This window comes from Micromys minutus (genome assembly GCF_963924665.1).
Source record: "Micromys minutus genome assembly, chromosome: 1".
In the NCBI taxonomy this organism is placed as follows: domain Eukaryota; kingdom Metazoa; phylum Chordata; class Mammalia; order Rodentia; family Muridae; genus Micromys; species Micromys minutus.
Window position 1 is genome coordinate 207,284,543 of NC_137969.1, and position 10,874 is coordinate 207,295,416.

At 39.5% G+C, this 10,874-nt stretch overlaps 1 pseudogene across 1 annotated transcript; it reads left to right on the top strand.

Moving 5' to 3' along the window:
- The first annotated feature begins 6,375 nt into the window (after window positions 1-6,375).
- LOC308417308 (inhibitor of growth protein 2-like) lies at window positions 6,376-10,531 on the top strand (annotated as a pseudogene). The gene is made up of 2 exons: window positions 6,376-6,437; window positions 9,646-10,531. The product of its transcript is annotated as an inhibitor of growth protein 2-like (transcript).
- The last annotated feature ends 343 nt before the right edge of the window (window positions 10,532-10,874 follow it).

Below are 10,874 nucleotides of genomic sequence, written 5' to 3' on the forward strand. Positions count from 1 at the left end.
CCACTATCAGTGACTGCATATTATGTCTGATCTTTTGTGACTGGGTTATCTCACTCAGGATGATCTTCTCTAGATGCAGCCATTTTCTTAAGAATTTGGTTAAGTCATTGTTTCTGGTGGCTGAGTAGTATTCCATTGTGTATATGTACCACAATTTTTGTATCCATTCGTCTTCTGAAGGACATCTGGGTTCCTTCCAGCTTCAGGCTATTATAAATAGAGCTGCTATGAACATTGTGGTGCATATATCTTTGTTGTGTATTAAAGTGTCTCTGGGGTATATGCCCAGAAGTGGAATAGCTGGGTCTTCAGGTAGTACTATATCCAATTTTCTGAGGTATCACCAGACAGATTTCCAGAGTGGTTGTATTAGCTTGCAACCCCACCAACAGTGGAGAAGTGTTCCTATTTCTCCGCAGCCTCGCCAGCATCTGCTGTCATCTGAGTTTTGGAACTTGGCAAATCTGACTGGTGTAAGGTGGAAACTGAGGGTTGTTTTGATTTGCATTTCCCTGATGGCTAAGGATGTCGAGCACTTCCTCAGATGTTTTTTGGCCATTCGGTGTTCCTCAACTGAAAATGATTTGTTTAGCTCTGTACCCTTTTTTTTAATAGGGTTATTTGATTCTCTGGTGTCTAGCTTTTTGAGTTCCTTGTACACCTTGGATATTAGGCCTCTATCTGATGTGGTGTTGGTAAAGATCTTTTTCCATTCTGTTGGTTGCCATTTTGTTTTCTTGACAATGTCCTTAGCCTCACAGAAACTTTGCAATCTCATTAAGTCCCATTTGTTAATCTTTGACCTTAGAGCTTGAGCCATTGGTGTTTTGTTCAGGAAATTTTCTCCTGTGCCTATGTGTTCTAAGGTTTTCCCTACTTTCTCATCTAATAGTTTCAGTGTATCTAGTTTAATGTGGAGATCTTTAATCCACTTACACTTGAGCTTTGTACAAGGACATAAGAACAGGTCTATTTTCATTCTTTTGCATGCTCAGTGCCAGTTGGACCAGCACCATTTGCTGAATAGGCTGTCCTTTTTCCATTCAATGTTTACTGCTCTTTTGTCAAAAATCAGGTGACCATATACATGAGGGCTCATTTCTAGATCTTCTATTCTATTCCATTGATCCACTTGCCTATTTCTGTACCAGTACCATACAGTTTTCAGCACAAGTGCATTGTAATATAGCTTGAGGTCAGGGATAGTGATTCCCGCAGATGTTTTTTTGTTGTTGAGGATGGATTTTGCTATTCTAGGTCTTTTGTTATTCCATATGAAATTGCACATTGATCTTTCCAATTCCATGAAGAACTGGATTGGAATTTTGATGGGGGTTTCATTGAATCTGTAGATTGCTTTTGGTAGGATGGCCATTTTTAAGATGTTGATCTTTCCAATCCATGAGCATGGGAGATCTTTCCATTTTCTGAGATCCTCCTCAATTTCTTTCTTTAGAGGTTTTAAGTTCTTGTCATACAGGTCCTTCACTTCCTTAGTTAGAGTCACAACAAGGTATTTCATAGTTTTTGTAATGATTGTGAAGGGTACGTTATCCCTAATTTCTTTCTCCACATGGTTGTCCTTTGAGTATAGGAAGGCTACTGATTTGTTTGAGTTAATTTTGTATCCGGCCACTTTGCTGAACTTGTTTATCAGCTGTATGAGTTCTCTGGTGGAATTTTTGGGGTCACTCAAGTACACTATCATGTCATCGGCAAAAAGTGATGTTTTTATCTCTTTCTTTCCGATTTGTATCCCCTTGATCTCCTTTTGCTGTCTAATTGCTCCAGCAAGGACTTCCAGTACTATGTTGAATAGGTAGGGAGAGAGTGGGCAGCCTTGTCGAGTCCCTGATTTTAGTGGGATTGCTTCAAGTTTCTCGCCATTAAGTTTGATGTTGGCTGTTGGTTTGCTTTATATTGCTTTTATTATGTTTAAATATGGGCCTTGGATTCCTGTTCTTTCCAGGACTTTTAATATGAAGGGGTGTTGGATTTTGTCGAATGCTTTCTCAGCATCTAGTGAGATGACCATGTGATTTTAGTCTTTAAGTTTGTTTATATGGTGAATTACATTGACGGATTTCCTTATGTTAAACCAGCCCTGCATCCCAGGGATGAAGCCTACTTGGTCATGATGAATGATGGTTTTGATATGTTCTTGGATTCGGTTTGCAAGGATTTTGTTGAGTATTTTTGCATCAATGTTCATAAGTGAGATTGGTCTGAAGTTTTCTTTCCTTGTAGGGTCTTTGTGTGGCTTAGGTACAAGGGTTATTTTAGCCTCAAAAAATGAGTTGGGTAATATTCCATCTGATTCTATCTTTTGTAATAGTTTGGCGAATATTGGTGTTATATCCCCAATAAATGTCTGATAAAATTCTGCACTGAACCTGTCTGGACCTGTGCTTTTTTTGGTTGGGAGGCTTTTGATGACTTCTTCTATTTCTTTAGGTGTTATAGGGTTATTTAGATGGTTTACTTGGTCCTGGTTAAACTTTGGGACCTTGTATCTGTCTAGAAATTTGTCCATTTCCTCCAGATTTTCCAAATTTGTGGAGTATAAGTTTTTGTAGTAGGATCTGATGATTTCTTGAATTTTCTTAGTTTCAGTTGTTATGTCACCACTTTCCTTTCTGATTTTGTTAATTTGGATACTCCCTCTTTGCCCTTTAGTTAGTCTGGCTAGGGGTTTATCAATCATGTTGATTTTCTCAAAGAACCAACTCTTTGTTTTGTTGATTTTTTCAATGGTTTTTTTTTTGTTTCTATTTGGTCTATTTCTGCCCTAATTTTGATTATTTCTTGCCGTCTACTCTTTTTGGGTATATCTGCTTCCTTTTATTCTAGGGCTTTTAGCTGTGCTGTCAGGTTGCTGATGTGAGCTCTCTCCAGTTTCTTTTTGGAAGCACTTAGGGCTATGAGTTTTCCTCTCAATACTGCTTTCATTGCATCCCATAGGTTTGGGTATGTTGTGTTATTGTTTTCGTTGAATTCTAGAATGTCCTTAATTTCTTTCTTCATTTCTTCTTTGACCCTGCTATCCTTTAACAGAGCGTTGTTTAGTTTCCATGTGTATGTGGGCATTTTGTTGTCTTTGTTGTTGTTAAAGACCAGCTGTAGACCATAGTGATCTGAGAGGATGCATGGGAGTATTTCAATCTTCTTATATCGATGAAGGCTCGTTCTGTGTCCAATTATGTGGTCAATTTTCGAGAAGGTGCCATGGGGTGGTGAGAAGAAGGTGTATTCTTTTACTTTAGGATAGTATGTTCTGTATATATCTATTAATTCTAGTTGGTTCAAAGTCTCTGCTAGTTTTGCAGTGTCCTTGTTCAGTTTCTGTTTCCCTGATCTGTCCATTGGTGAGAGTGGAGTATTAAAGTCTCCCACTATTATTGTGTGGGGTGAAATGTATTTTTTGAGCTTTAGTAGAGTTTCTTTTATGAATGTGGGTGATTTTTTATTTGGAGCATATATGTTAAGGATTGAGAGTTTCTCCTGACAGTTTTCCCCGGTAATGAGTATAAAGTGTCCTTCTTTGTCTTTTTTAATAACTTTTGGTTGGAAATTTACTTTATTCGATATTAGAATAGCCACTCCAGCTTGCTTCTTGGAGCTGTTTGCTTGGAAGTTTTTTTCCCACCATTTTACTCTGAGATAGTGTCTGTCTCTGTCTCTGAGATGAGTTTCCTCTATGCAGCAAAAGGATGAATTTTGTTTATGTATCCAGTCTGATAGTCTATGTCTCTTTATTGGGGAGTTGAGACCATTTATGTTAATAGATATCAAGGTATAATTGTTTCTGTTTCCTGCCATTTTTGCTATTTTTGTGTTGAGTTGTGTCTGTGTTTTTTTCTTCTTTTAATTTTCTTGTTTAGGAGTTTTCTTCCTTTTACTAGGCTGTATTTTCTCTCCTTGTATTGTGTTTTCCACCTATAATTCGTTGTAGTGCTGGGTTTGTGGTCAGATATTGTGTGAATTTTGATTTGTTTTGAAATATCTTTGTCTCTCCATTGATGGTGATTGATAGTTTTGCTGGGTATAGCAGCTTGGGCTGGCACTTGTGCTCTCTTAAGGAGTGCATGATGTCTGTCCAGGCTCTTCTAGCTTTCATAGTCTCTGTTGAGAAATCGAGTGTGAGTCTGATTGGTCTGCCTTTATATGTTACCTGACCTTTTTCTCTTACTGCTTTTAGTATTCTTTCTTTACTTTGGGCACTTGATGTTTTTACTATTATGTGTCGGGAGGTATTTCTTCTCTGGTCCAACCTATTTGGAGTCTGAAGGCTTCTTTTATGCTCGTGGTCATCTCATTCTTGAGGGTAGAGGAGTTTTCTTCTATGATTTTGTTGAAGATATTTACTGTGCCTCTTCGTTGATACTCTTCTCCCTCTTCTATTCCTATTATCCTTAGGTTCGGTCTCCTCATTGTGTCTTGTATTTCCTGGACATTTTGGGTTAGGAGCTTTTTGTTTTTTGCATCTTCTCTGGCTGTTTTGTCTATGTTTGCAATGTTGTCTTCTGCCCCCGTGATTATCTCCTTGATCTCTTGTAATCTGTTGGAAATGCTTGCTTCTGTGACTCCTGATTTCTTTTTTTGGTGTTCTGACTCTAGGGTTATCTCTTTTAGCGCTTTCTTTATTGTGTCAATTTCTGTTTTAATTTCCATCTTCCATTCCTTTATTTCTTTGGTTCTGTTTTTGTCTTGTTCTTTGAGTTCTTTGAGTGTTTTTCTTGTTTCTTCTTTAAAAGCTTCTGAATCTTTTTGCTTTTCCTCCCTTTCTTGTTTTAGTAACTCTATCAGTGTCTTGAGGCATGATTTCAGGTCTGTGTCTTCTTTCTCTGGAGTGTTTGGAATTCCGATGTTTGCTACTATAGGAGAGCTGGGTTCTGGTGTTGCTAGATTGTCTTGGTTTCCTTGGGATATACTCTTTCTCTTTCCTCTTGCCATTTTCTTGTCAGTGATATGTTCTTGCCTTTTCCTTGTATCTGGTCTGTGTCCCTGGTACACTTTCCGTGTGCACTCCGCAGAGATCTCTCTACTCCCGGGCAGCCCAGGTTCCGGGTGGCAGCTGGGCCAGGCTATGCTCTGCGTACTGAAGTCGCCTCCGTGTGGGAACAGAAGTTCCTAAGATCTGTTCTTGGTCACAGATGCTCAGCCTCTCTGAGCCACCTTTCCGGCTGGTAGGTGGGCCAGGCTCTGCTCTGCGTCCTGAAGTCGTCTCCGGGTAGGAACAGAAGTTTCTAAGATTTGTTCTCGGTCACTGGATTGGGGAGGACAGGGTAGGTCTGGGCAGGGGGTGCCCTTTCCGTGTGCACTCCGCAGAGATCCCTGTGCTCCCCAGCAGCCTAGGTCTCCCACTCACCAGTTGCTCAGCCTTTACGAGCCGCCTTTCCAGCTGGCAGTTGGGCCAGGCTCTGCTCTGTGTCCTGAAGTCGTCTCAGGGTGGGAACAGAAGTTCCTAAGATCTGTTCCCGGTCACTGGATCGGGGAGGACAGGGCAGGTCAGGGCAGGGGGTGCCCTTTCCGTGTGCACTCCGCAGAGATCCCTCTGCTCTTCAGCAGCCTAAGTCTCCCACTCATCAGTTGCTCAGCCTGTACGAGCTGCCTTTCCGGCTGGCAGTTAGGCCAGGCTGTGCTCTGCGTCCTGAAGTCGTCTCTGGGTGGGAACAGAAGTTCCTAAGATCTGTTCCAGTTCACAATTGCTCAGCCTGTACAAGCCGCCTTTCCGGCTGGTGGTTGGGCCAGGCTCTGCTCTGCGTCCTGAAGTCGTCTCCGGGTGGGAACAGAAGTTCCTAAGATCTGTTCCAGGTCACAGTTGCTCAGCCTGTACGAGCCGCCTTTCCGGCTGGTGGTTGGGCCAGGCTCTGCTCTGTGTCCTGAAGTCGTCTCCGGGTGGGAACAGAAGTTCCTAAGATCTGTTCCAGGTCACAGTTGCTCAGCCTGTACGAGCCGCCTTTCCGGCTGGTGGTTGGGCCAGGCTCTGCTCTGTGTCCTGAAGTCGTCTCCGGGTGGGAACAGAAGTTCCTACGATCTGTTCTCGGTCACTGGATCGGGGAGGACAGGGCAGGTCAGGGCAGGGGGTGCCCTTTCCGTGTGCACTCCGCAGAGATCCCTCTGCTCCCCAGCAGCCTAGGTCTCCCACTCACCAGTTGCTCAGCCTGTATCGATTTTCTAATCTTAATGTATTATTTTTCACTTGTTATCAAAGAGCTCATAAAAATTCTATGCTGTAGTTGTACTGATTATTAATAGCTCCCACAAAATGATACCTGCTTTGATCCTCCCAAATCATACTTAGGTATTCATTACTCAACACATTGGGGTATAGATCTGCCTAAATGTATTCATGTTTATATACCAATAGTAGTGATGTATATTATTTCTTCAAGAATAAGCAGTGTTTATTATGATCCTATTCTCTTGTCCCTAAGGTAATAATTGTGACCTTTGACTCTTGACTCTCCCTAATCCATATAGATTCTTCTCCATTTTTTTTGAATTTATACAAGAAGGTGTCCTGTTCTGAGGTGGATAGACTTACGAAGGCTTCTTAGTTAAAGTGAATTTTCTTCTTCTATTATAGTCTTCATATTTCTGCTTACTTATTGATTTCAGTTCACAAATGTTTTAAATGATATTTCTTGAAATAATTAAATACACTATGTGGTGCTTACTTAATAACAACAACAACAATAATAATGATAAATGAGATAAGATTCTAATTTTCTTGCCCTTCCAATTTCTTTTAACCTCCAACTCCCATTTATTGCTTGTAGCCATAAGACAAAAATACCAACTACTAAGAGCCATGTGCTTCACATTAGCCTGCTTCTTACCTACTGATTCTACCACTCTATGGAAGCTTTGCAGACTGAGATTGTACGTTTTATGTTAGGTCTAGAGTTCTGCTGTTTGATAGAATGCAAAATAAAATAGAGAGGAACATTTGGGAGGGGAGCTTATTATTTTGCATGCTAAGCCTGTTCAGTAGTAAAGTCACTCACAAGTTAAAGCTTATCCAGTTATATGTATTAAACACATGCAATTTTGTAGGTTAGTTATTCTTCAGCACATCTATTTTAAAACTAATCCAAGTTCCAGTACCTCAACCACTCTTTTATAGCTAAAGGTAAAAGAACAAATGTGAGCACACCTCCCACATGTATCTGCCAGTTATGTGTTCATAGAATTATAGTACTTCTGACATGAAAGACCTAATCTCAGTCTTTGAAAAATCTTATCACATGAGTGCTCAGAGCAATCATAAGTAACCATTGCTTATCTATACTGGTTCTCTGTAAGCACTGATAATAATCTAGAATTATGATAGTGATAGTCAGTTTGGGCTTGAATCTACAGTTCCCTGAATCACAATGTCAGTCAGAGGTAGGATGAATCTTTTTCTGAATATATCCCCTCTTCTAGATATTTATCTCCAGCTCAGCCACTTTGATTGTTGTGCATTTATACTGTTGCTATTTTCAAAAGATGTATCCTTGTGGAGATAGGTTTTCTTCAAGCTCTTATGTGGAAACAAGTTCTTTGATCTGTGGTTACAGAGAGAGAGAGAGAAGGAGAGATAGATAGATAGATAGAGAGAGAGAGAGAGAGAGAGAGAGAGAGAGAGAGACAGAGACAGAGACAGACAGAGAGACAGAGACAGAGATAGACAGAGAGAGACAGAGAGAGACAGAGACAGAGAGCGAGCAGTGGCAAAGAACTATCATAATTTCTGGTGTTGTCAAAGTTGCCAGTATACTAAAGTTAGTTATGGCTGCTTTTCAGTGAGCCTTTCACTATGACAAAATCAAGATTAGTATTTTGAAATTTTGAGATTCATTCATTAATCACTATAATACAGAATATTCTTAGCTATGTTCACACTTAGCTATTTAAATGTTGTTGCTGCTGTTCTTTATGATTAAAGTCATTAGCCAAAGGTAATAAACTAGAGTATCCCCAATCCATTATTGCACATCTAATTAACATTCATTATCTAGGATACATGTTAAAATATCAAAATGTACTTTGATTTCTTCATGTGTATCCCAAGCCATTAATCAAAATAATTATCTTTAGGATGTGATTGGAACAGTCAAAGTTTCTCAGTCATACTCAATTCCCAGTTGAAATCAACACACAACATCAAATTTCATGTTAACACTACTGACAGCTGTGAAGAAGAACTGTGTTGGCAATTATGCGTTCACTGATAGATGTTCTATTAGGTCCTGTACCAATCATCTGTCAAAGAATTTAAAAAAATCTGTTTCCCAGTAAAATAAACAAATGATTAAAATTTCTATCAGTAGTATGTTTAAGGACATAATTAAATTTATTCAAAGAATTTTTCTAAATAACATTTAGTGAAAGCAAATGTTAAATAATCAACTTGCAATTGGGGCTGGAGAGATTGCTCAGTGGTTAAGAGCTAGGAATGTTTGCTTTTCCAGAGGTCTTGAGTTCAAATCCCAGCAACCAATGGTGGCTCACAGACATCTGTATGGAGATCCAATGCCCTCTTCTGGATTGTCTGAAGACAGCTACAGTGTACTTACATATAATAATAAATAAATCACTAAAAAAAAAAAAAAGAAACTTGCAATGGAAATAATTTAATCAGGTTTAAAACTGTTTTTATGTTCGCTTAAACATTTTTATTGTTTTATCCCTCATCAGATGATAAGACAAATTTTGAATTACAAAACTTATAAACACAGATCTCAAAACAAGAGAAAAGACCTAGAGAAAAATACTCTTCGAAACTGTCTGATATCTACTTGCATCGTAATGATTTTAGTTAGTGTGCTCTGATTACTTTATCTTTTGGCTTACTTGCTCTATCCTTTATCATCTAGCACAGGGTATTCTGTATGCATTTGTCTTTTCCATTGCTGGGATAAAATGTCTGAGGGTGAGTGGCTTTCAGGGAAACTGGTTTGTATAGTTTGTCATTCCTCAAGAACAGAAAAAGTTGTTGTTGGACTCTGACTGATGATTCACTTGTCAAAGGATGATAGTATGGGGACCACATAAAGAAGAGAAAAAAAAAATAGATATAAAATAAGAAATCTGGTGTGTGCCTGGATTCTTGCTTGTTTAATATTCCCCTCTTGAGAAAACAAATTAAAATCTCATATAACTTCTTTTCCCATTCTGAAGACCTTGGATCACTTCATTAAGTTGCACCTAATAAAGTTGCATTAGGTTTTCAAACACAACTACTTAAGGGCTACACTGTCAAACCAAACAAAGCCTGACAATAGTTTGTGGTCTAAATTTGGAAAAGAATAACAGTTCAAAAATTATTTTTTTAAAAAAACTTTTATTATCAATCACTATTATCTCTAACATACTCACATTTTTTATATTCCTAAGTCTAGAGCTTCAAAGAGACATGAAATGATCAGTGTCATTACTTGACCACCATAAAGATGCTCTCAATGTTGTTCTCACAGTCTTGTAATCTTTCCCATACATGTTGAAACATATGTATATGTGTGTGTACGTGTATATACATACTCCTATATTTATGCATATCCATGAACATTTAATAATAGTGTTTTAATTAGAATAATAATCATGAAATCAAGTTTAAAATATAAATGTATCAAAGGTGAAATTCTTTTTGAAAATTAGAAATTATGTTTTGGCTGGGGGGAGTGGAGATCGGGGGACTCGGCGGTGCCCTCTCGAGCAGGCGGCCGTATCCCGGCAGCGCCGGGCTTCCGCGCTCCGGACCTGCTATGTGCAGGACTACCCTGAGTGTGTGGAGTTGTTGCCACAAGACATGCAGAGGAACGTGTCCGTGCTGCGGGAGCTGAACAACAAATACCAAGAGACTTTAAAGGAAATTGACGATGTCTATGAAAAATATAAGAAAGAAGATGATTCAAACCAGAAAAAAAAAAAAAAAAGACACGCCTACAGCAGCATCTCCAGAGAGCATTAATCAATAGCCAAGAATTGGGAGATGAAAAAATTCAGATTGTCACGCAGATGCTCGCTCGAATTGGTGGAAAACCGAACAAGACAAATGGAGCTGCGTTCACAGTGTTTCCAAGATCCTGCTGAAAGTGAGCCAGCCTCAGACAAATCGAAGATGGATTCCAGTCAACCCGAAAGATCTTCTAGAAGACCTAGAAGACAGCAGACTAGTGAGACCTGTGATTTATGTCACATGACAAACGGGATTGAGGACTGTGATAATCAACCACCAAAAGAAAAGAAATCCAAGTCCGCTAAGAAGAAGCGCTCCAAGGCCAAGCAGGAGAGGGAAGCATCACCTGTTGAGTTTGTCATAGACCCCAACGAGCCCACCTACTGCTTATGTAACCAAGTGACTTATGGGGAGATGATGGGCTGTGACAATGAACAGTGTCCCATTGAGTGGTTTCACTTTTTGTGCGTTTCACTCACCTATAAACCAAAGGGGAAATGGTACTACCCAAAGTGCAGGGGGGACAGTGAGAAAACCATGGACAAAAGTGCCTAGAAGACGAGAAAGGAGAGGAGAGCGAGGTAGTGAAGGCCTCCTTGTTTAAAGGGTTCTTTGTCTTTTATATAATTGCTTTCCTTTCAGAAAATGTTTTAGGGTAAATGCATAAGACTATGCAATAATTTTTAATCATTAGTATTGATGGTGTATTAAAAGTTGTTGTACTTTGTCTGTGACCTTAATTGTCTGCACTGAATTAACAAATATTTTCAGCCAGGTAGTCTTGTGAGGACCCAATGAAAGGGGCAGGCAGAGGGTCGTAGGAATGAACTACAAGCAGCTTCCCAAGCCATGACTAGTCCATCCTCACCTTGAACTCCCATTCTGGTTGGGGGGTAAACCCAGAAGTTTTGCTAACATTTTGGTTCTG